Source organism: Pinus tabuliformis, chromosome 6, assembly GCF_031772625.1.
Source record: "Pinus tabuliformis cultivar Carrire ecotype Pingquan chromosome 6, CPIR1, whole genome shotgun sequence".
In the NCBI taxonomy this organism is placed as follows: domain Eukaryota; kingdom Viridiplantae; phylum Streptophyta; class Pinopsida; order Pinales; family Pinaceae; genus Pinus; species Pinus tabuliformis.
Window position 1 is genome coordinate 1,152,202,431 of NC_142292.1, and position 24,532 is coordinate 1,152,226,962.

Genomic DNA, 24,532 nt, shown 5'->3' on the forward strand with positions numbered 1-24,532 from the left:
ATAAACTCAAGAGAAAAGAGCCTCATTGGCACAAATTTCGGTAACCTATATGGTTTGATTGAGGCTCCATAAAGCCTGATCTCTGCATGTTCTTCAAATACGAACCAATCTCCACACCTTACATCCTTGCTCAATTGAAGGAATTCTTGAGCTTTGGGAAGAAATGTTGGGGGCAAGGTCCCATTCAAGATCTTGTAGGCCATTGGAAGGAATAAAGAAGTGAATTAAAACAAGCCACCATCTCTTGGATCACCCCTTATCAGGTCTGTCCAGAATACCACAGACTGCTTCTTTTTTTTTATGTAAACAATATTTAGTTCCAAACTTGTAAAATGTTCAGCATTCTGGTACATAAATAAATAAGTAATAACTGAAGGAAACTTGAAGGAACCAGTAAGTGACAGAGTCATGAATTGAGTATTAATAGTGTCTACCCAAAATGTTGGAATATCTAGTACTACTTCTGGTTTCATCATCAAAGATAAAAATCCCAACACTGCTTTGTCAACTTGCCTAGAGTCTTCCTTCTCCAAAATCTTAGAAATCACTTGCAAGATTGGTCTTATATCTGCTGCAAAGATGTCTAAAGAAAACACATTTCCATCTGGAGAGAATTGTCTAGATTTAGGAGCTAAGAATGAGGTAGCATAAGAAAACTCCTAGGATGACAGGTTCTCATAATATGATACTGAAGACTCTTCAATAAAGTTGGTATAAGTTACAAATACAGGGTAAGTCAAAATTTGGTGAATTAACTAATAGGTTACTTGGAAAACATTCTCCCTAGACTGATTCATTACAAAACACTTCTTAGGGTACATTGATGAGGCTAACCACTGAATGAATTCAGGGAACAAGTGAGTTTTTGGGACAAATGTTGCTAAAACACCTGACCTAACCATTGCCATGAATACAAGGGACTTTTTATGGTTCAGAGTGACTTCTTGATACAGGGAAAGGTGCTTAATTGTGCAAAAGGTGTCAGAAATATCATGTTCAACGTCCATTAACGGGGTATGGATGACAAAGGAGGAACTTACTTGTTTGGCCATGGCGTCTATGAATGAAAGTTGCTGACTCGGAATGCTGAACTGGAGGTGAAGCTACTTGGTACCGAAAGAAAATGACTAATGCAACAGGGTTTTCACTTTCCTTTTAGATATGGTAACAAAATGGAGGGAAACCTGCAATTAATGTAACAAATTAATGGAGTGGCAGATGAGGTGACGAGGTACGATGGGTGAGCTGGACGGAAATGAATGGGAGTGACGGATGGCATGGCAGAGGTGATGTGGAGCAAACAATGCTGGGTGGCCCACTGCAGGGGTAAGGAGTGTACAAGAGTTTAATCAAGGTTGAAACCCCGCAACGGTCATGGGCCATTGATTTCAATCAACGATGTTGACGTCAGGATCAATTGTGGGGGTTGGGCTATGAATTATAACTCGTGCTCCTTGTTCCCCCGCAGAACACTTTACCTGTCTCCCTTGCCGCTCTTTAATCGCACTTCACTGACATGTTTGGGCTTTAACCGATGGATCAGGCCCACTTTCATAACATCTTAAATGTCGCCGTTAGTGTAACAAATACTCCAAAACTTCTAATTCTCTTTTAATTTTCAAAACTTAATATTACAATTTTTTTAGTTTTGAGTAATATTAAAAATGAAAATTTAAATGACAAAGTAGGCTACAACACACCCTTTGATGTCAATGATAATTCTTCCAACAATATCCCCATTTTTCATTGATGTCAACACTCATGCCCCCCCCCCCCCCCTTCATCAGGTTCCCCCTATCTCATATAAATTATGATGTAGAGAAATTTCTCATGAATTTTTAATCAAAATCATAAGACACAAACCTACTCTAGTGCTTTACAGAATTCAATTCACAATTTAGAACATAAATCACAAATATGCAATGAGAAATAACACACATGCACACAATATTTTTCCCAAGGAAAGAAATCTACTAAAAACCTCAATGCTTGCTTGCATTAATCTGATGAATACAATTGCTTTGCTCAAATGAGCATAACCTACAAGTGAATAACCTATCTATCTGCTCACTGAGAAGCTCTAACCCATACTTACCCAATTTTTGCCTCTTCTTGAGCCCTTATTTCCTTACGCAATTCCTTGAGAAATTAGGCCCCTATTATTTAGTAATTTATCCAAAATGGATTGTGCAATTCCCAAGGTTGATCATCTGACTGCATGCAACTCCTATACACTCAAGATTAGTCTACAATTGATGTTACACTGCCTTGGAATCTCCACCACAACTAGGGAGCTGGAATTCTCTACATGCACTAATTATTTTGGGTTGATTGATTAGTTAACTAGATGATCACAGAGTGAGACTGAAGTCCCACTGCACAACTGACATTCCACTAGTTCCTCCAACAGCTGGAACTAGTTTAAGTTAAAACAACTTGAAATAACTAACCTTTATTACTACAAATTAGCAATCACACATGCTTAATTGAACTCTAACTCCTCCAACTCGAATTTACTGAGCTAATAGAGTAACAAGAGCCATGTCACCTCTGTTAATTGCATCGAAGTTGTCTGCTTATGTGGAAATTCAAATTTTCTCAATTTAATCAAGGCAAAATCAAATTGACAATTTCTTGCTGCATTTTTCAACGCTCCCTCTCAACAAGAAACGGATTATCAACCACCCCTATCCTACACCTGTGGAACTCAAACTTCCCTCTTAACAAGGCCTTTGTCAAAATATCAACATCTTGTTCCTCTGTCGAAATGTATTGTAGCAACATTTTATGCCTCTGCATGCAGTCCCATAAATGGTGATATCGGATATCTATATGCTTGAATCGATTGTTAAATACATGATTCTCATAGAGATTGATGCAACTCTGATTATCACAGTAGATCAAAGTCGGATCCATCATCTGACCAAACAGTCCCACAAGTATATTTCTCATCCATATTGCCTCACATGATGCTTGACTTGCAACCATGTATTCTACTTCTGCCGAGATGAGTGCCACAAATATTTTCTTGATGTTGTACCAGGAAACAGTTGCAAACCCAACACTGAAAATTCTACCTGATGTACTCTTTTGGTCTAATGGACTCCCTACCCAATCTACATTTATGAAGCCACACAGCTTCACTCCCTCTCTCTGTCTGTACCATATTCCAAATAGGGTAGTGCCTCTGAGGTACCATTAGACATGCTTAGTTGTCTTCCAAAACAATTTAGTTGGCCTAACCATAGCTTGGCTCAGCTGGTGGACTGCATAGCACATATCTGGTCATTTGTTCACAAGATACATCAGTGAATCCACTAGTTATCGATAAATGATAGCATCTACTTCCTCACATGAAGTGGCATCATCCTTCCTTCAGTTGGTTGCTAGAGGTGTCTCCATGGGTTTACAACTCTCCATGCAGAATATTTGTATTATCTCATTTGCATACTTTCCTTGGGAAACAAATAGTTCCCCATCACCCTGCCATACTTCCAAATCCGAGCAAGTAGTGCATGAGACCCATGTCCTTCATTTCAAATTCCCTGACAAATCCTTGCAATATTTAATAAATTTCTCACCATCGGCTAAAATGAAATCATCAACATATAAGACAAGAATAAGCAATTTACATTCTACCAAGGTGTGATAGAGGTTTGCATCTGCTTCACTTTTGGTGAATCCCCCAAACGAGTGAGATAGATATCGATCCTAGTGTACCAAGCACTGGGTGTTTGTTTGAGACCATACAATGCTCACTTGAGTATGAACACATGAGACTCTCAATTAAATGTCTCATACCCTTCTAATTGCTCGATGTACACCTCCTCCTCAATAACCCCATTGATAAATGTTGTTTTTACATCCATCTGGTGGATCTTCCACCCCATCTGCACAGTCACTACAAGAATTTATCTGAGAGTACCCCTTGGCCACAAATCTGGCCTTATACTTCTCTATGCTTTCGTCTGTTGCATGCTTGAACTTGAAGATCCATCTCGAATCCACAACTGATTTATCTGTCGGTGTTGGACCACTAGAAAAATGTTATTCTTTACAATGGATTTGTATTCCTCCACCATTGCATCAACCCATATAGGTTTCTCTATGACTTCCTCGAAAGAGGATGGTTTAGTCTCTATAAGCTCAATCATTAGAGCCATATGGTCAGTGTACCGATCAGGTGACCTCCTTTACCTGCAAAAATTTTATGGAGCTCCCACATTCTCCCTCACATCTTTCACAACTCTATCAGCATCCCTGGTTCTTCTTTTACCTTCACTAGATGATTATGCTTGAGTAGATGTCTCCACTATGCCTCCTCTCTGATCATCCATTTGTGGTTGCTCCACAACTTCCTGAGGCTCCTCCTTTGGAGCTAAAACCTCTTATTCTAGTGCGATATGAAGCTCCCTCTTAAGAGAGCATTGCATCGCTTTCTCCTCATCAAACTTTACATTCCTTCACACAACTATCATTCTGAGTGATGGAAATTACACATGGTAGTTGTGAGTTTCTATATAACCCACAAATACCCCCAATTCTGCTTTGGGCTCAGGCTTCTTTCTTGATTCTTTGGAGACATGGCAGTAAAAAGAGGATCCAAAAATCTTGAAGTGTGACACATCCAACTTTCTTCCCAAGAAAACCTCCTCTGGAGTAATCATGCCAAGAATCTGATAAAGACTCAGGTTCTGCAAATATATTATTATGTTGCATCCCTCAACCCACAAATGCAGAGGTAGGCTTTGGTCATGCAACATAGCCATTGCAGCTCCCACAATGCTACGGTTCTTTCTATCAGCCACCCCATTCTGTTGTGGGTTGTGGGGTGTTGTCAACTCTTGTAAAATACCTTATTTCATACAGAAATATATGAATTCATTCAACACGTACTCACATCCATTATTTCTCTTGAGAGCCTTCACCTTCTTGTATGTTTATTTCTCAACCAATGCCTTGAATTCTACGAACTTGGATAATGTCTCATCTTTCTTCCACATGAAGAAGATTCAACGCTTCCTTGAGAAGTCTTCAATAAAAATGACAAAATATTTGTGTCTGGTAGTGGAGGCTATCGAGAAAGGTCCACAAACATCAGAGTGGATCCTTTCCAAGACTACATGTGCTTTGTTATCCCCATCATGGAATGTGGATTTCATGTACTTCCCCAAGGTACATCCTTTGCAAATGTCATGTTGCTCAAGTGCTCCTTTAGGAACAATGTAAACTTTGAAACGGGAACTATAAACTCAAAACGGGAACTCTGGCCAAAAAAACCCAAAAAACGTTCAAAAACAGTGCTAAAAACGAAAAGTGTGTATACTGGAACGATGGTTTTTTTTAGGCTCAATTTTGAACATGTTTTAAAAATGGCAGTGAAAACGAATTTTCGTGCAAAAATTGTGCAAAAAACACCCTGAAAATGAAAAGTGTTGATACTGGAACGATGGTTTTTTTTAGGGTCAATTTTCAACATTTTTAAAAAATGTAGTAAAACCGAATGTTTATGTGCAAAAAAACAGTTGTTTTTTATGAAAAAAACACACTAATTTTTTTGGTAGAATAACATTTTTCTTTTCTATGTATAAATTCAACATGTTTTAGTAATGACGATAAAGATAAAATAATGGGATCTGAAACACATTAAAATTCTATTAGTTTTCATCCATGTTGTTAAACATATAATAACATCACACTAAATATCGCTAAAATTCTAATTGTTTTCAACCATAACATTAAAGATACAAAAAAAAATTGGAAAATTTTCAACCATAAAATTAAAAAACCATGACATTATGAACAAATTACATGACTAAATTAATCAAAATATCATTATTTGTAGATTGAAAGAAACATACATTATGTCTCTAATTTATTGTTGCATTGTAGATATTCTAAACAATAAAAATCATCATAATTAAAACATATAATCCAACAACATAAAAATGACTTATAACTTCTGATTTAACACCATATGGAAATCAAAATTTTTATTTCAAGATACGATGCAAACATCAGTTATATAAATTGTCTTAGAAAATTATTCAAAATCACTCATATTTTCTTACACACCATCAGAATTCACATCTTCAGATGAATGATTGGATGCAGACGAAGATGTTCCATATTCTTCTCTTTCATCAAGTAGTGCCCCATCTAAGTCCACGTGCATGCCCACCATTTCAGGTTTCAAAATTCTTCTAGATCTACGACTGGTTTCAATAGACTCCCATCTCAACGTTGTTCCTTCTGGTAACAACCTTTTTAGAATCTCTATCATCTTAAAGCGAAGAGTTCCTCCCTTATTTAAATTGAAGTCATAAACAAGTATGTCAACATCCTCCAATTTTAAGAGGTTTGTGCAGCGACGATTTACATTTGTACCCTTTCTTTTTCTCTTTCCACCAATTTTTTTATCAACTACCATCTCTGGCTTATACACAACATTGAATGGGTGTGTATTTGTGGCATCCCAATGTACTTCAACACCTTTAACATCTTCATTTTCTGTAAAGACCTTTATAACCTTAGCAACCCAGAATGGATAGCCATTGGGATCTCCATCTGCTAGCACTGCGATTATTCTACCCTCTTTAATATCATGTACTGAACCCTTGTAAATGTCTTCCATGGCTTCACATTATGCACGAGATCTTCTGGAACCAATATACATCTCTCTTTCCTCTGCCTATGAAGAATTAATAATACCTTGAGATTGTTGTTGTTCAACAATGTTTCTTTCCTCATGTTTATTTGACACATTTTGTGGCCAAATAAATGGATTTTTGAAAGGTATATCTTCATTTATTGTTCTTGAAATGATATCACTTTGATTATTGAAAAATGACTCCCACCAAACTGTATCAGCAATGTCAAATTACTCATATGTATATCTAATACATTTTTTAATTTCCTCTAGGCAGTCAGAATAATTTATATCTCTATTTTTTCAGCGTGCATTATGAACTTCACCAAATGATTGTAATAACAATATTTTTGATGTAAATATTGGATGGTTTGGAATGAACTTCAAAAATTCCAAACCTGATGACGGCGCCCATTCTGCAGTAGTTGAATACTTCTTGCCTCATATTAGTGTTTTCCCATCAATTTTTTTGATACGAAATTGATGTTGGAAGCTAATTTCATTAAGTTGTTCAATGCATTTCTCCTCACCATGTGATCCCAAAAAAAACCTTTGCATGTCAACAGTTTCTTCCAACACATCAAAAGTAGGCTCTGGCATGTATGATTTCTTAATAAATTCAATTAATGATGGCAAGCTCCCAACTTCCTTCCTCCTCAATGTGACTGAAAAAAACAACTAAACATCTTATCAATATGGTCATGAGTGTGCCCAACAAGAAGGAAACCAACCTTTACCTTCTAAAAAATTCTTAATTCAACGAGAATGTTTATATATCCAAAAACAACCTGATTTTTGTTTTCACAGCAAGGGTTTTCCAATTGTAGATACAAAACTTCAGGAAGATTACCAAACCAATGAGAAAGCACATCATGAATTATGGTTATTGTCAGATTTGCATCATTATGAATATTTGGAGCTGTGAAGTACACCCTTGGCAACATTTCCCATTGAATACCATACAACCGACCAAGTGTTACTGAATAAAATTGTCCTCCTATAAATTTTTGGGTGTGCGAACAAAATGTGGTAAAAGTGTTTTCTTCTAGTCCATACCATCAATTATCATAACACTTATTTCGATGCTTGTACAACTTTTTCCTTCACTCGTTTGTTGATCGTGGTGCTCCTGAAGTTCTTTGACAATGGAATCTACACAACGTAAAAGAAAGTCATTAAGAAATATGTTTTCATAGTTGATGACTATACAATTCTAAAACTTAAAGTTATGAATGCTTACCTCTTTCTGACCGTTCACATTTATCCTTTTTTTATTTAAGTGAAGCGCATGTACTGCAAATCCCGATCCTTGTCTTCTTAGGAATATGGACATTGTTGAATTCTTTCTTCCATACCTTCACAAAATATTGACATGCAATAAACTAACTATGTCCCTCAGAACCTTCTGCATATTCTTTGTACAAGTTGTAGATTTCTCGTCTTGAAAAGTTATCTGGAATATGTATTGTCTCTCTATTTGGCATACACTCTCCATGCTTTGAAAAGAAATCTTTCATCCATGACATTGTAGTATTTGATAATGGCCCAAACTATCATTTATGGCGTACTTCTGAATAAAATGTGGGATCCTTTTCCAAATTTTCTTGGATTCTTGAGAGATGAAAATTACCCATCAAATGAAACATTTTGAAAGCCTTTCTATAGATAAATAAAGACCCAATATGATAGTCATAACCTGACAATGTAGATTGCATGCACCCAACTAAATATGAATTTTGCATGCTTTTATTCATTGAAAAATATATCTTCATTTTCTCTAATGCAAATTTGAAATCCATATGTTTCAAGCAACCTTTTTGACAACATTCGCTTGAAATGAGAGCACTGATAGAACTTCTTCTCGTCAGATATTTTTCTCTACCCCTTGTATAACTAGAACATATTGGATTGATATGAAAAGGTTTGCTCCCTCAATACAATATTTCCTGCCAACATCTGCATCATTGGATCATCATTTGTATAATCATTTTCATCATCATTCTGAGGAATGTTATCCTTACTATGATCATATGTGCTTTCTGACTTGGAGGATATTCTTCATCTTCCCCTCCTTCAGTGTTATTGTCATTGTCCTTAGAATTAGGACTAAATGGAAAATTTGACTCGATGTTTATTGGATATTCTTCCTCATGTGCATTGTCGGTGCTACTCTCATAGTCCATAGAATTAGGACTACGTCGAAAATGTGATTGTTTACTTACTGAAAATTCTAAATCTTGTTATTTGTTACTGCTACTATCATAGTCCTTAGGATTAGGACTAAGTGGAAACTACGACTCTTTATTTATTTGAAAATCTTCATCATGTTCTTCATCGCTGCTACTCTCATAGTCCATAGGATTAGGACTAAGTGGACACCATGACACTCTATTCATTTGAAATTCTTCATCATGTTCTTCTTCACTACTGCTTTCATAGTCCATAGGATTAGGACTAAGTGGACACTGTGACACTCTATTCATTTGAAATTCTTCATCATGTTCTTCATCACTGTTGCTCTCATAGTCCATTGGATTATGACTAAGTGGACACTGTAACACTTCATTCTTTTGAAATTATTCATCATGTTCTTCATCACTGTTGCTTTCATAGTCCATAGGATTAGGACTAAGTGGACATTGTGACACTCTATTCAGTTGAAAATATTCAGCATGCTCTTCGTCACTGTTGCTCTCATAGTCCATAGGATTAGGACTAAGTGGACACAGTGACACTCTATTCTTTTGAAATTATTCATCATGCTCTTCATCAATGCTGCTCGATTATGACTAAGTGGACACTGTGACACTCCATTCTTTTGAAATTCATCATCATGCTCTTCATCATTGTTGCTCTCATAGTCCATAGGATTAGGACTAAGTGGACACCATGACACTCCATTCTTTTGAAATTCTTCATCATGCTCTTCATCACTATTGCTCTCATAGTCCATAGGATTAGCACTAAGTGGACACCGTGACACTCCAGTCTTTTGAAATTCTTCATCATTGTTGCTCTCATAATCCATAGGATTAGGACTAAGTGGAAATCGTGACTCTTTATTTATTTCAAATTCTTCATCCCTTATTTCATCAATGTTGCTCTCATAGTCCTTAGGATTAGGACTAAGTGGAAGAATTGACTCTCTATTCATGGTGGAAGAATTTTCGTTATATTCATCAATATGAATATAGTTGTTACGCGACGAAGATGTTGATGCTTCACAAAGCAAAACTTCACTATCAGAAGAATCCATGTCTTTCAAATAGAATAGGTTGAATGATACAAATGCAGACTCTCCTAATGACAATATATAGCTTAAAGAATGAAAATTTCCCTCCAAAAAATTTCGCCAAAATTTTGCCTTCCAAAAAATTTGTTTCATGTATTTCCCTCCATTATTTTCTTCTACAATTTATTAAAAAAATTTAACTAAATTTTTCTTATGAAATAAATCTTTAAAATTAAAATTGTAAACTAAATCTTTTACCTAAATTAATTTATTACTTAAACTATATAATATTTACTAAACAATTGAATGTCTTTTTAATTTTTATGATACCTTATAAAACAAATTAATCCCACATTCATCGTGTCGTAAAACAATTTCGTAATGTTCGCTTTATCATAGTTTCCTATATCACCACAATAAAATTAACATGTTAAAATTTATAAAAACAAATTAATCCCACATTAACCGTACGGTAAAACAATTCTGTAATTTTCCCTATATAATAAATTTCATCATCACATCAAGGTTTTCCAAGGTTCGTTAAAAGACTTGGAGTGAATTTGTGGAGCAACTACATTGCTATCAACAACATATTCAACGAAGGATTATCGTATTTGAAAGGTTAGTTAATTTTTCTGTTGTGCAAATTTTAAAATTAAATAAGTTTAATGAAATTTAATATTTTTAGAATTTAAAAAAATTTGTGGGACAAATTTACCCACTACGTCCAAAGTGGTCGTGGTGGGCCCGATCATGCTCCCAGCAGCCCAACGGGCCCGTGAGTGAGGGACGGGGGGGCTGGCTTCCCAGCACCCTGCCCCACCCCCTAGTGGCCCAACGGCCCGCCACCCCAGCCGGTTGTTGGATCATCGGGGTGGGGTGGGGAGGGGGCCTGGTCAGGCTGGGGTGGTGAGGGGGGTGGTTGTTGGGATGCTAGGGTGGGGTAGGGGGCTGGGCCCAATTGCGGCCCGTGTGGTCGACCGATTTCCAAGGTGGGGTGGCAGGGTGCTGTATTTTTTAAATTTCTTATTTATTTATTTTAAATTGTTATGTTTTACAAAATTAATTATCATTTATCATTTTGTTTGTTAATTTAAGCTATTATTTTTTTGTAATTTACTGATTTATATGTGTCTTTTTTTCAAGAAAATGGCATCAAACAAGATTTTTGTGAATCTTTTTGGACCAAAGACTGTTAAAGGTGGATCTTCAAAAAACATTATTGAATGAACCAAACCTGAGCTAATAGCTACAAATATTTCAAGTGCCTCAAATGATAAGAAGATGATTTCATACTGGAAGAAATCAAAAGAAGTGAAACTTCCAGCAAATGTATGGTATGTGAAAGAAAGAGAAAGCCAAGATGTGCAGATATCTATATGTTTATATACCTAATGATAAGGGAATTTATGAGGTGTTGCGAAAGGTCATAGACATGTGTTCAGTACTGGACAGTGAAGTTGTTTACCTACTTACAAAACCGCCCAAGTCACATGAAAAGATTACATACCAGTTATCATATTCATTGTATGACATGAGAGAGGTATCTACAAAGTTGGGTAAACAAATTGTAAATGAGGTGAAACAAAATATCGTAAGTAATTTTATTTATATTTTTGTTTTGCGTTCTTGTAACTGTCTCATTATATTTTTATAACTTTGTTTTTATTGACATATGATATTTTGTTTGGCAGAATTTTATTGAAAGTTGTTCAATTATGTTGGGAGGCATTCATTTCATAGAGCATGATATTGTGAAAGCCGTCAGCAGTTTCTACTCAATGTTAGAAGAAGATATGGAAAACAAGCAAAATGTAGTGATTCATGATGCTACAAAACTACATCCAAGGGATCATAAAAAAATGCCTCTAGTGGATAAATCTAGCAGAGGTAGACAGGTTACTTTCGAAGGTGAGGAAATTGAAACTAACATTGAAAAATATGTTTCCATTATTGAGGATGACATTGGAACTGATGTTAGAAAGGAGAAGAGTTGTAAAAGACCAAAAGTAACAATGCCCAAGAATAAATCTGTTCTAGTTAATGATGATAATGTTATGAGGAAGAAAAGTAAAGTTGAACATTTTGAAGTAGTCACTACCAACAGCCAAGATCCTAGTGAAACTTCAAGAGAAAGCAGAAAAATCATTACACCAGGAGTTGATTTAGAGGATGGCATTATTAAAAAAAAACAAAATGTCATTCGAAAAAACTTGACAAAGAGAAACTTAATTGAGGGTGATCGTACATTTCAGCTTAATGTGAGATAAATTTATAAGGCAAGTGAAGGACAATGTAAATATCAAATCAAAAGCCACACCACCTACATGTTCACAACTTGAAGACATTGATGAGGTACAATCCATATGCTCATGTGGTTAATTATGTGCTTCTTGTTGATCCAGTTCAAGTTCCCAATAAAGAATCATTTGATAAGTCAAAATGTTTTGAATATAATTAGTATGTGCTTGGGGGGAACCATTTTGTAGAAGCTCAAAGACAATTGATGGAGGAATATCCCAATAACCCATGTTTTGAAACAATGAAATGTATAATTTATGCCGGTCTATCAGATACAGAAGCAAAGTTAGTGGCATGGGATCATAATTCAGATAATGAATATAGGATGTCTATGACTTTCATCCAAAGGGTTAGATTTATTCATAGTGAATTTGAAGAAGAATGTGGTGGGGATAAGACAAATATTACTGTAGATTTATGAAAGGAATGTTGTATGGAAATAGGCTATTAAATTGAGGAGAAAATCAATTCAAAAGGCGGCAAAGTAAATACTGATTTATTCAGAGGTATTGATATCATTTTCTAGTTGGCATTTAGAACTGGAGAGATATGGGAATTCATTAATGAGATTTTGAGCATGTGGGAGAACATTGGCACTAAAAATGAAAAGGTCAAAAGGTCTAAACCATTGATATGTAGCAACAGTAAATCAAGTCCTGAAATGAAGCAGCATCTAGAAGATATGACTATCACACCTTGGAGATCATTGCAAGGAGTGAAGGATGAAAAACTTGTCAAATCAATATTATCTCATGTGAGGTGAGGGGAATTATCATTGGACATTTGTAACATTTCACTCAGACACACAATTGGCAATGTTATTTTCAAGCTTCAAGGGGAAAGCAAACTCAAGGATGCACCTTAAATGGTAAGACGTTGAAAATGTATATTTGATTAATGTTAAAAAATTCATTTATGTACAAGTTAATTGAACTTTTACTATTTCATGTTACACGCAAAATTCAAATCTTATTAACCGTGAAGATCAACCATTTATAAATGATTGTGAGTTCATCCATGTTGATAGTTTGGCAAAAGATGATAGATATATGTCTATGATTTTTAATCGGATAGATGGAAAGGGTCCTATCCATGTACTGGCTTATGATGCTATTGTGAGAAAACTAACATATGAAGACAAATAAACAAAATGAGAGGTAGTTAACATTTATCAAAAACCACAGTTATTGATTAACTATCTTATAGACATATGTTCAAATGAAGTAGATTGCGTTCTGGATTTATTTTCTGGCTCAGGTAATTTTTATTATCTGGAATTGAATTTCAATATCTTATTTCTTAATTTATATGTAATTATACTAATTTACTTCATTATTTCTTTTGTGCTTGATAATTAGTTACAACACTAGCATGTTGCTTTCAAAAAGGAAGAAATTGCATTGCCATTGAAAAAGATCCAATACAGTGCAATTTTATTTAGCAAAGAATTAATGTTCTTCACTTTATTCTAGATGCAACGAAAGATATTGGGTTGAAGAAAGAGGACTTTAATGAATCGCGTGTGGAAAAAAAGGCAAAGGAACCCCAACCACCATTACATGGAATGATTGGAAAGGCATACATTGGGAGATTTGCAGACATCAAATATCTACTAGAAGAGGAAAATGAGCAAAATGAAGCAGAAAATATTGTGGAAGAAGACGATGATGAAACTCTAGAAGATGAAGAGTTTAGATTACATGATATTGTTGATTAAATTTAAGTTATGCTTGGAAATCAAGCTCATTTTTTGTAACTATTAATTAGTTATACTTGTAATGTTTTGACTTTGACATTTTATGAGAAGAATAAGCATTCAATTAATGTTGTTATGTGTTCAATATTTGTATTATGTGATTTTCGCATTAATTTTTATGTTAATCATTATTTTTTGAAAAAAACAGTGATTATTATTATTTTTTTGACATGAAATTCATTAAAAAAAAAAAAACAAACAAACAAACTATTATTTAACCATTTTTAGTTAAAATTTTCCTATAAAAATTGTGATTTTGACATGTCATTTCTAGCAAAAAATTACAAAAATTATCAAAATGTGTAATTTTTTAGTTATATTTATGTTGAAAATGGTTATTTTTATGTCAATTGTTAAAAATTATTGTTTTTTAGAGACAATTATTTCATGTGCATTGAAAAATTAATTAACGATGTATAAATATGTAGAATATCGAAACTTCAAAATTCTTCTTTAAATATGCAAAACAATAAAAACCTCACTCCAAAAAAAAAATATATATATATATATGAAGAAAACCACTTCGAAATTTGTTAAATTTAGAAAATAACTATTTACATTTCATACATTAGAAAATTTAAAGTAAAAAAAATAGGTCTTTTAAAAAAATGGCCTAATGCAGAATCACCACCTTTTTAAATCAGCATACAAATCACTAACATTCTAAAACGTAATGTATATAAAAAAATTTAAAGTGCCAAAAACTATGCTCTAAAAAACATATGTGTTCTGCATCACCTCTTTTCAAAATCGGGTCACTTTTTTGCTACCTCTATGAAACGGGTAACAGTATCAGTTCATGTTTCAAAGTTTACATTGTTTAGGAAGGCCAGTGGTTATCCTCTACATAATATTCAATGTGCCATTATGCAAATGGCCTAGTCTTTTGTGCCAAATTTCATCAGCATCGCGGCCTTGCACTTTCTCTATCATAGTGCTTAATGCAGCATAGTCTTCCACATCTATCTTATATAGGTTCTTCACACAAACCTCAATCTGCTTCACCTGTCCAGTGGCTATGTATCTCAAGAATGCCTTTCCTTTGTTGAAGATCACACCATAACCACAGTCTTTCAAAACTGTAACGGAGATGAGATTTTTCTTTAGGCCTGGAATGAACATGACATCCTTAAGTCTACGAGGGGAGTGCAACTCCCTCTGAAAGGTGATTGTACCAATCCCAATCGCGTTGTACTTATTTTTGTCGCTAAGCTCAGTATGCATATGTAAATATTTCTCCTCCAGGTCACTAATAAAAACCTCTACACCTTATCATGTGGAACGAGGCACCAGAGTCCAAGTACCACACGCTCCCCATCACTGTGATGGGCATGCATGCAATAAGGGTAAATTCAAGCTCGATCTATGAAGCCAAGTCTTCACCTACTGCTCCTCCTGAAGTCTTCTTGTTTTCCCTTTTATGTGGACACTTCATGGCATAGTGCATAAATTCATGACAATGGAAGCATTTAATTTTGGTCAAATATTTATTCTTACCCCCTTGGATGGATTCTAGTTTGGTTTGAGATTTCTTTCCTTTTCCCTTCTTTCCCTTTCTAACCAATGTAATTTTTTCTTCATCCTCACCCTTGGATGAAGTTCCATCTCTGGTATTTCTCCTTATTTCCTCTTATACCAAATCAGACCATAAGAATTCCCAATTCATTAGTTTCTCCCTCTTGTTCACCAAATCTTGGTAGTTATGTCAGCTCTTAGGATGACCTAGAAGGGCTAGGCTTACCAAGTCATCATTTGATACAATAACACCAACTCCTGCAAGCTCATCACGAACTTGTGTGAACCTTGCTAAATACTATTGAATAGTGTCAGTCTTTTGTATCTTGATATTTTGAAGTTTATCCTTGGGCACCATTTTCCTATGGTAATTATTCTGGAACAAATCTGTGAATTCCTGCCACATTGCATAAGGAGTTCCTTTCCCATGGAGATTGGTGACATGTGATCCTGTACACTCTCCAAGATTATTCTCCTCACCTTGGGTACATCTTTCTTCCATTGGGATAGGTTTTAGGCATCAGATTTCACTGGTTTTGCAACATATCTCTTGATGTATTCTAACAATTCATTATCATCCAATACCACCTCCATGTGATCCTTTCATGTGATGAAATTAGAGCTACCTCCTAAGGCATACTCTAGCCTCAACCCATTGAAGCTTATCTTCCCAACTCTAAAAAAAAATCTTGTTACACTAAACTATAAATTTGAACCTCTTGAGAAAGAACTTCAAAATTCCCCACTAAGTATCATCATTTTAGGAAATAAAATTCTACCAAATTTGAACATTAGATACTAACTTGTGAGGGAATGGCACGCTGCAGTTCCACCTGCTCTTACCCTAGCCGTAATATTGATTATGGTTAGTTGCAATCATTGTAACCTCTGAAACAACCTCCGCAACCCGTCGTCCTCGCGTGCACCTGCTTCCAACTATCGACAGTTATGGTCTAACATTCCTAGGTTCAGCATGGAGGGTATGGAGCTGGACGCCGTGGATTATTCGTCAGATCCTTACCCGAAGCAGGATATCTTCTGTAACCCTAACCCTAGATCGGTTCATGTTTCCTCTGCGCCATCCAGCTCGAATCTAGCGCCGGTTGTCTCCCTCCCCGGGCTTACGGCCTCCACCCTTCACATTGGGACCCTCTCCATCGACTCACCCACCCAAGACTACCTGCCGCTGTCTATTGGAACCCTAAACCTACTAGCTACATGTTCATCCCCTCTTTTCGACATTGTGCCCCCTACAGATCATTGTCTTACAAAAATCCAACATCTTTCTCGGGAACCGACCTTGATGTAGAAACAGAGATATAGAAGACATTCGACCTCCCCGGTTGCTGTGAGGCGACACAAGTCACAAATCCTCCTTCCGCTATTTCGATACCCTGGTAATCTGAGCTAGGTCAGTGGAGCCTCACCCAGAAGCAATTTTTCCCTCAGATCTGTTACAGGATCACCTTACTGCGTCACGTACAGGAAAGAGGAAAGCAAGATGCGTCAAGGCATCTGGCAAGGATTGCACCATAAAGTTTGGGGAAGGACTCACCATGGGTGAAGTAGCCGACAAAGCAGGGAAAGTCTTGGTAGGTAGGGTTCTTGGAAGAACCTACATGGAGGAGCAATTGGAGTTGTGGGTTAAAGAGATTTGGGGACAGATTTTCATATAGCTCCCAGATGTTCATATACTTCCTTGTGGGTGGGTTGTGCTTCATTTTGCCCTTTAAGAATACACAAACCTGGCTCTTGCACGATATTGTCATATCGAAATGGATTCGGTGCTGCTCAAAAGATGGAGCCCTCTCTTCGATCCGTAAAGAGAGCAAATAGGAGCTAGACCTCTATGGGTACGGCTACCAGGTTTACCACTCCAATACTGGTCTGAATAAGTGTTTGTGCAAATCGAGAATACCCTTGGCACCTTCCTGGATTATGACAAATCCATAGTACAGTCCAAAAATCGAACCCTAGCCCACATTCTAGTTCATCTGGACACCTGAGAGGGTCTAGAGGAAAAAATTACTGTGCAATGGCGTAACTTCACTAGGGTTCAAATCCTTGATTACGAGGGTGTGCCTTTTAGATGCCGACGTTGCCACAAGGTTGGGCATCTATATGAGGAATGTCATCTGGTCTCGAAACCCCCGGAAGTAGTTATGGAAAAGGAGGAAGGCATTGGTAGGGATACCCCTGACATCCCTAGGAAGACACCATCTGCAGTACCTGCACCATCTCAGAAGATGACCCCATCTCAGCCAGTCCAACAATTTACATGCAAATCTTCGGGTCCCCCATCTCCACCTCTGACTCAAGTGAGGGCAACAGCTGAAGCGGCTCAAACATCGGGCATTCCTCTCCCCTCTATCCCTGTTATATCTTCTGTTTATGCATTTTTCACACATCATCAACATAATGCATCAGTACAAGATCGATCCACCTCTCCCTCATTTATTCCTTGCCCCTTTCTCTCCCATCACCTGGTTTACTCCACCACTTCCCCTTCCATAAATCCATAAGCCACCTCTTCCCCATCATCACCTCTCCCGACTCCCCCTCATCCTTATAACCTACGATCTCACCCTCCTCTGGGGGTTCTCATACAAATCTCTCTAGTCTTGGCCTATCCCTCCCCTTAATGACTATCAAACCCCTTCGTGGGTGCAAATCTTACCTTTCACATGCTATTCTTCAGGCTAGTGCTGAGGTGGTCGCGGGAAGAAAATCTTCATTAGATCAGGTTCTTAGAGCAAAGAATACCCATGACATGGTTCCCCCATGAAATGCATATCTTTCAACTGTAAGGGTATGTCTAGCTCACCCAAAAAGCTAGCCCTCCGCAGGCTATTTATCTCTGAGCCTGTAGATATTATCCTTCTTCAAGAAACCCTCAGTGAAGCTCAACACATCATTCGAATTCTGCAGAATCTAAGGCCAGGATTGTTGTTGGACATTCAGGTGGATTGTCTTTGGGATATAATCCCCGAACCATAAACCTTAATTTGGCTTGGGGAGGAAAGGGGTTCATTGGTATCGACTTTTTTTCTGCTGAGCTGGGTATGGATCTTCATGTTATGAATGTTTATGGGCCTTGTCAGGGATGGGAGGCCTTCCGGAATCAACTTCTAAATCTCTCTCTTACCTCATCTGACAATCTCATCTTGGGCGGGGACCTAAATTTTTCCATTGGATATAGTGAGTCCTGGGGATCATCGCCACAAATTGACCCACTCTCTGATACCATGGAAAAACTTCTTGATCAAGATCACCTCACAGATATTCCTATGAACAGACCCCTGCCAACATGGAGGAACAGAAGAGTTGGTGAGGCAGCCCTCGCTAGAATACTGGACCGTTTCATCCTCAAAACTCCGATGATACAGAGATTATCTCATTATAGACAGTGGGTTGGAACCGAAGGCATCTCTGACCACTCGCCCATCTACCTAGAAATACATGGACCTCCTATTCAGCCCAAAGCCCCATTCAAATTTAATTCATCTTGTCTTTTGGATCCCTCCTACACAAAACTGGTTTCAGACTACTCGATGCAAAGCCCTCCCTCTCAAGGACACACTTGGGCTGAGGGATTTTGTCATAACCTTATGCATCTCAAGAAGCTCACTATCAAGTGGGAAAAGTAAAAACTCCAAAGGGATACCCAGACCCTCACCTCTGTTGAATCATCCTTGGTGCATCTTATGGATGACCATAACATGGGTTTCTTAAGTACTGAAGCCAAGTCAAATCTGATTGAGCTAGAAAAATCAAAGAGCCAAAATTATGAAGGAAAGAGAGGAAACCTAGAGACTCAAGAGTAGAGCAATTTGGCTCAAAGCAGGGGATGAGAACACAAGGTACTTCTAGAAATTTCCCAAGGGGAGAAAAGCCTCCAACACCATCTGGAAAATGCCCACACCGGATGGAGGTATTGCAAAAACTTTCAATCAATCATCTCAGTTGGGTATCTCGCATTTCAAACATCTCTACAAGGAGCCACCTGGCTTAAACCTTGCTGATATCATTCAAGTAGTAGGGAATTTCCCATGCTTTGTAGATCCAGATGCGGCAACTAAGCTAACCTCTCCCTTTACTAGAGATGAACTTAAGGGGACATTAAAATGGTTCAAGAAAGATAAAAGCCCTGGCCCAGATGGTTGGTCCATTGAATTCTACTTAGCCTTTTTTTACCTCATTGGGAATGATCTTATCAATGTAGTTGAAGAGTGCATGACATCTGGTAAGATGTATGAGGCTATCAATACCACCTTCATTACTCTTATACCAAAATCTGACTCACCTGCATCCTTCAATGATTTCTGCCCCATCTCCCTTTGCAATACCCTGTACAAAATTATTGCAAAGATCATTGTAAATCGGCTCCGCCCTATACTCATCTATCACATTTCTCCAGAGAAATTTGCCTTTCTCCAAAAAAAACAGATCCATGAGGCCATAGGCACTACCCAGGAAGCCATTCACTCTATCAAAACAAGAAATCTGAAAAAGCATTATACTCAAGATTGATCTTGCTAAGGCTTTCGATCGTGTCAGCTGGCTCTTAATTAAGATGATCATGATCCATTTAGGATTCCCTCTGGCTTTCACAGATTGGATTATCTACTGCATAAACTCGGCATCCTTCAGCGTACTTATTAATGGTTCTACATCCCACTTCTTTCATGCCGAACAAGGACTCCGACAAGGATGCCCTTTGTCTCCCCTTCTATTCCTTATAGTGATGGAAGGTCTTAGCAGGCTCAGTGGCACTGCAAAAAGGGAATGCAGACTCAAAGGACTGAAAATGAACAAACTATACCATCTCACACATCTCCTCTTCATTGATGATGTTATGATCTTCCTGGATGGTAGCATCAGGGACTCTAGCTCCTTCCATGACATACTTATTCTCTTTGAAAAATCCACTGGTATGACTGCAAATCAGACCAAATCTACTATTACTCTGTCTCACACCACCCCTCAGGAGGATAGAGTAGCTCTCCATTTTTTCCATTATCAATTTTATAATCTCTTAGATGGCTTGAAATACTTGGGTTTTAGGATCAAACCCCATGGTTACCGAATTGCTGACTGGATCTGGTTAGTGATAAAAAATGAGAAGAGATTGAAAATTTGGAATCATCAATTTTTATCAAGAGTTGGGTGCCTTGTCCTTATAAAATCAGTACTAGAAGCCACTCTCGTATATTGGGTGTCTCTCGCCTGGATTCCTCGGGGAATACTCGGACGCATCCAACAGACATGTTGCAGATATCTATGGAATGGACAAAAGGAAGGAAAAACTTTTGCTTGGGTGAGCTAGAAAAAAATTGCATTGCCAAAAAAATGGGCGGGGGGGTGGTGGGGGTTAAAAGACCTGTCTGTTTTTGCCCAAGCTCTTACAGCCAAGATGAGCTGGTCCCTTCTCACTTCAAAGAATCTATGGACAACTGTGTCATACCATAAATAAATTTGGCCGCATCAATTACAGGATTGGGTTCGTCTACCAGACTGGCCTCATTTGGGCATTTCTATAATGTGGAAAGAAATCCTACAAATGATGCCTTTCATCAGATCTAGCCTGGCATGGTGCATAAATAATGGAGCATCTGTTCGTATTGGTATTGACCCATGGATGGGAGGGGGAAACAGATATTAGTTGCCACCTGATCTCATTCAATACCTTCATCTTAGAAATACCACGACAATTGCACATATTGTTGATCATGAGCACAACACTGTTTTCAGAGAGAATTGGAGGTTAGCACTTGAATGGATATTCCTATTCAATGGCAACAGTCTTGGGAATCATATCTATCGGCTTTGTCTGAAGCTCATGTGAATTTAAATAATGACCCAGATATACTAGTATGGATACTAGCTGAACATGGGAAATACACCCCAAAGCTGGGCTACACCCACCTCCTCTCGCGTCGCAAACCTACACTTATTAAAGCATGGTGGCAACAGATCTGGAAAATGAAAAATCCTCCCCAAGTGCGCCTCTTCATGTGGAGTGTTTTATGCAACAAAACTCCTACAGGTGAAGCCCTTCTGCACATATCTATTCATGGCCCGATCTGGTGCGTTCTCTGCGAGCAAGACTCTGAAACCAAGGAGCACTTGTTTCTGCTCTATCCAACTGTCACTCAATTTTGGCAATCTACCACGCAACATCTCTCCTTGCAGAACGCATGGCAAGGCCCTTCTATTCTCCAAGCATGGAAAAATTGGATCGCAACACACCAGGGAGCAAAGGAACAATGTTTACCTCTTATCCTCTGTTGGACATATGACTTACCCAGAACCATATTATTTTCGAGAATGAAACTGTCTGTTGGACCCTTATCATTGCAAAGGTTGTGGCAGCTTATCATGACATTCCAGAAGAGGAAAATCCCCACATCCGTAGAACCTCGGCCCCTGGTCGGATTGATAAAACTAAGCCATGGGCTTTCTTCGATGGAGCAGCCCAACCTCATGGTTGCGGAGGGGGTTTCATTCTATACATCTCTTATCAGCACTTCTATAAGGTCCAATTAGGACAAGGGGAGGGAACAAACAATTTTTCCGAGCTTATTACCCTCCGACATCTGCTCCATTTTGCATTAGCTCATGATTTCTCTACCATTCAGATCTATGGGGATTCGAAAATTATTATCAACTGGTTCAATAATAAAAATCATTGTCATGCTATTTCACTTCAAAATATTCTGGATGAAGTCTACAATTTCAAAGCAGTGTTTAACTCAGCCTCTTGTCATCATATATACAGGGAATATAATGAAGATGATGACAGACTTTCCAAGGAGGGCACACTACTACCCCGAGGCTTGTGGATAATCTCTTAACAGACGAGACCATATTTCTACCAATACCACCACAGGCCATATATAGACCAGGATTACCATAGGGTGGAAAGGCCCTAAATAAATATTTCTGTTGTTTTATCATAGCTTTATCCAAAACATGTATATATTTATTTTTGCTGATATATAGACAAATAGTCTGAATATGTATAGGGATTCCTATAGGAAATGGCTTGGCCATTTATATTTTTGATATAGCTAGATTCGAAATGGTCATGGGCCAACAATACTCGCATATGCCTCGGGCATCTACTACATGTAATTTTTCCACATAATGAAAAATTACAATTTTTCCATTAGAAAAAAAACTTCAAAATTCCTACTCTAATGTGAATCCTGCTCTGATACCATATAGAAATTATGATGTATATTTGCAACAACCCATAAAGTTTTATAAAAAAATCACAAGACACAAACCTATTCTACTGATTTGAGGAATTCAATTCACAATTTAGAACATCAATCACAAACATGCAATGATAAATAACACACATGCACACTATTTTTTTCCCAAGGAAATAAATCTGCTAAAAATCCCAATGCTTGCTTGCATTAATCTGATGAATGGAGATGTATTACAATTTCTTTTCTCAACTGAGCAAAACCTGCAAGTGAATAACGTATCTCTCTACTCATTGAGAAGCTCTAACCCATACTTAATCAATTTATGCCTCTGCTTGAGCCCCTATTTACTTGTGCAGTTCCTTGAGAAATTAGGCCCCTATTATTTAGGAATTTCTCCAAGATGGATTGTGGAATTCCCAAGGTTGATCATATGAATGCATTCAACATATGTACACTCAATACTAGTCTACAACTAATGTTATGCTTCCTTGGAAACTCCACCACAGGTAGGGAACTCAAATTCTCTACATGCACTAGTTATTTTGGGTTGATTGATCAATTAACTGGCTTATCACTGATTTTTAGTGAAGTCCCACTGCAAAATTGACCTTCCACTAGTTCCTCCAACATTTGGAACTAATTTAACTGAAAACAACTTGAAACAATTGACCTTGATTGCTACAAATTAACAATCACACATGCTTAACCGAACTCTAACTCCTCCAACTCGAATTTACTGAGCTAACTGAGTGACAAGAGCCATGTCACCTCATTTAATTGCATCCAAGTTGTCTGCTGATGTGGAAATTGGAATTTCTCAATTTAATCGAGGAAAAATCAAATTGAGAATTTCTTGTTGCATTGATCGGAATCTAGATTAAGGGCAAACATTTGCTCAAAAATAAAAGTGCTCGAAATTGCTCAAAACCTAAATGATCGTGCCCATCTCGGTGATATGATCCCAACTCAACTTGTTTCACTCAAAATGTAGTTTGTATGAGAAAGATAGATCCTGATGTCTATTTTATCAAACAAGCAAATTTTGGGTACAAGCTGACTAGGCATCTGTACAACCCAATTAGCAAAAAGAATATTCTAGGGAATATTCCTTAGAATATTCCCATTTGTGGTTCAATTGGGATGTAACAAGTGTCGGAATCGGATTGGTCAACAGTATTTTTAGTGGACCAATGATAGGCTGACATGTGTCAAGCCCGGAGGCTTCCACGTGCCCACTCAAAGGTCAAGTAAAATTATAGTTGGCAGGCCGGGGAATCGAACTTGTGACCTCGCACACACAAGTGCAATGTCATACTGCTATACGACAATGTGTTACTTAACATATCATGGGCGCGTTTGGTATTTAAATGTTATGCACGTGAAGTTTGGAGGTAAGGAGCCATCCCCCTCCCCATTTGATCATACACTAAACCCAAAGGTCGGTGCTTAGTGCTAACCGCGCCATTAAACGCGCTAAATGGAGTTTATGTTAATTAATCCATTCTTATCCACTAATTAAACTATAGATTAAGTTGTTGGAAGTTTGGCAGGCCTGCTAAATCTGGAATTGCGCCAATTTTGGTGGGGTTAGCTAGAGTTTCTCCAATTTTGGTGGAGTTTTCCTAGGGAAAATTGAAGAAGCCATAACTATGGCATTTTTCGACCAATTTTTACTTAGAAAGAGTCATTTCTAGATGATTTTGATTCTCTAAACACAATGGAATAGGTTGCAAAGGCAGAAAGGAGCTTTTGTATGTGAATTTTCTATGTTGAAGTTTAAGGAAGCCTAGGGCCACCACGAGAGGAGGTCAAGCCTAGATCAGCTGAAGTCCAATTGCAGAGCTTGGAAGGTCATTTTTGTG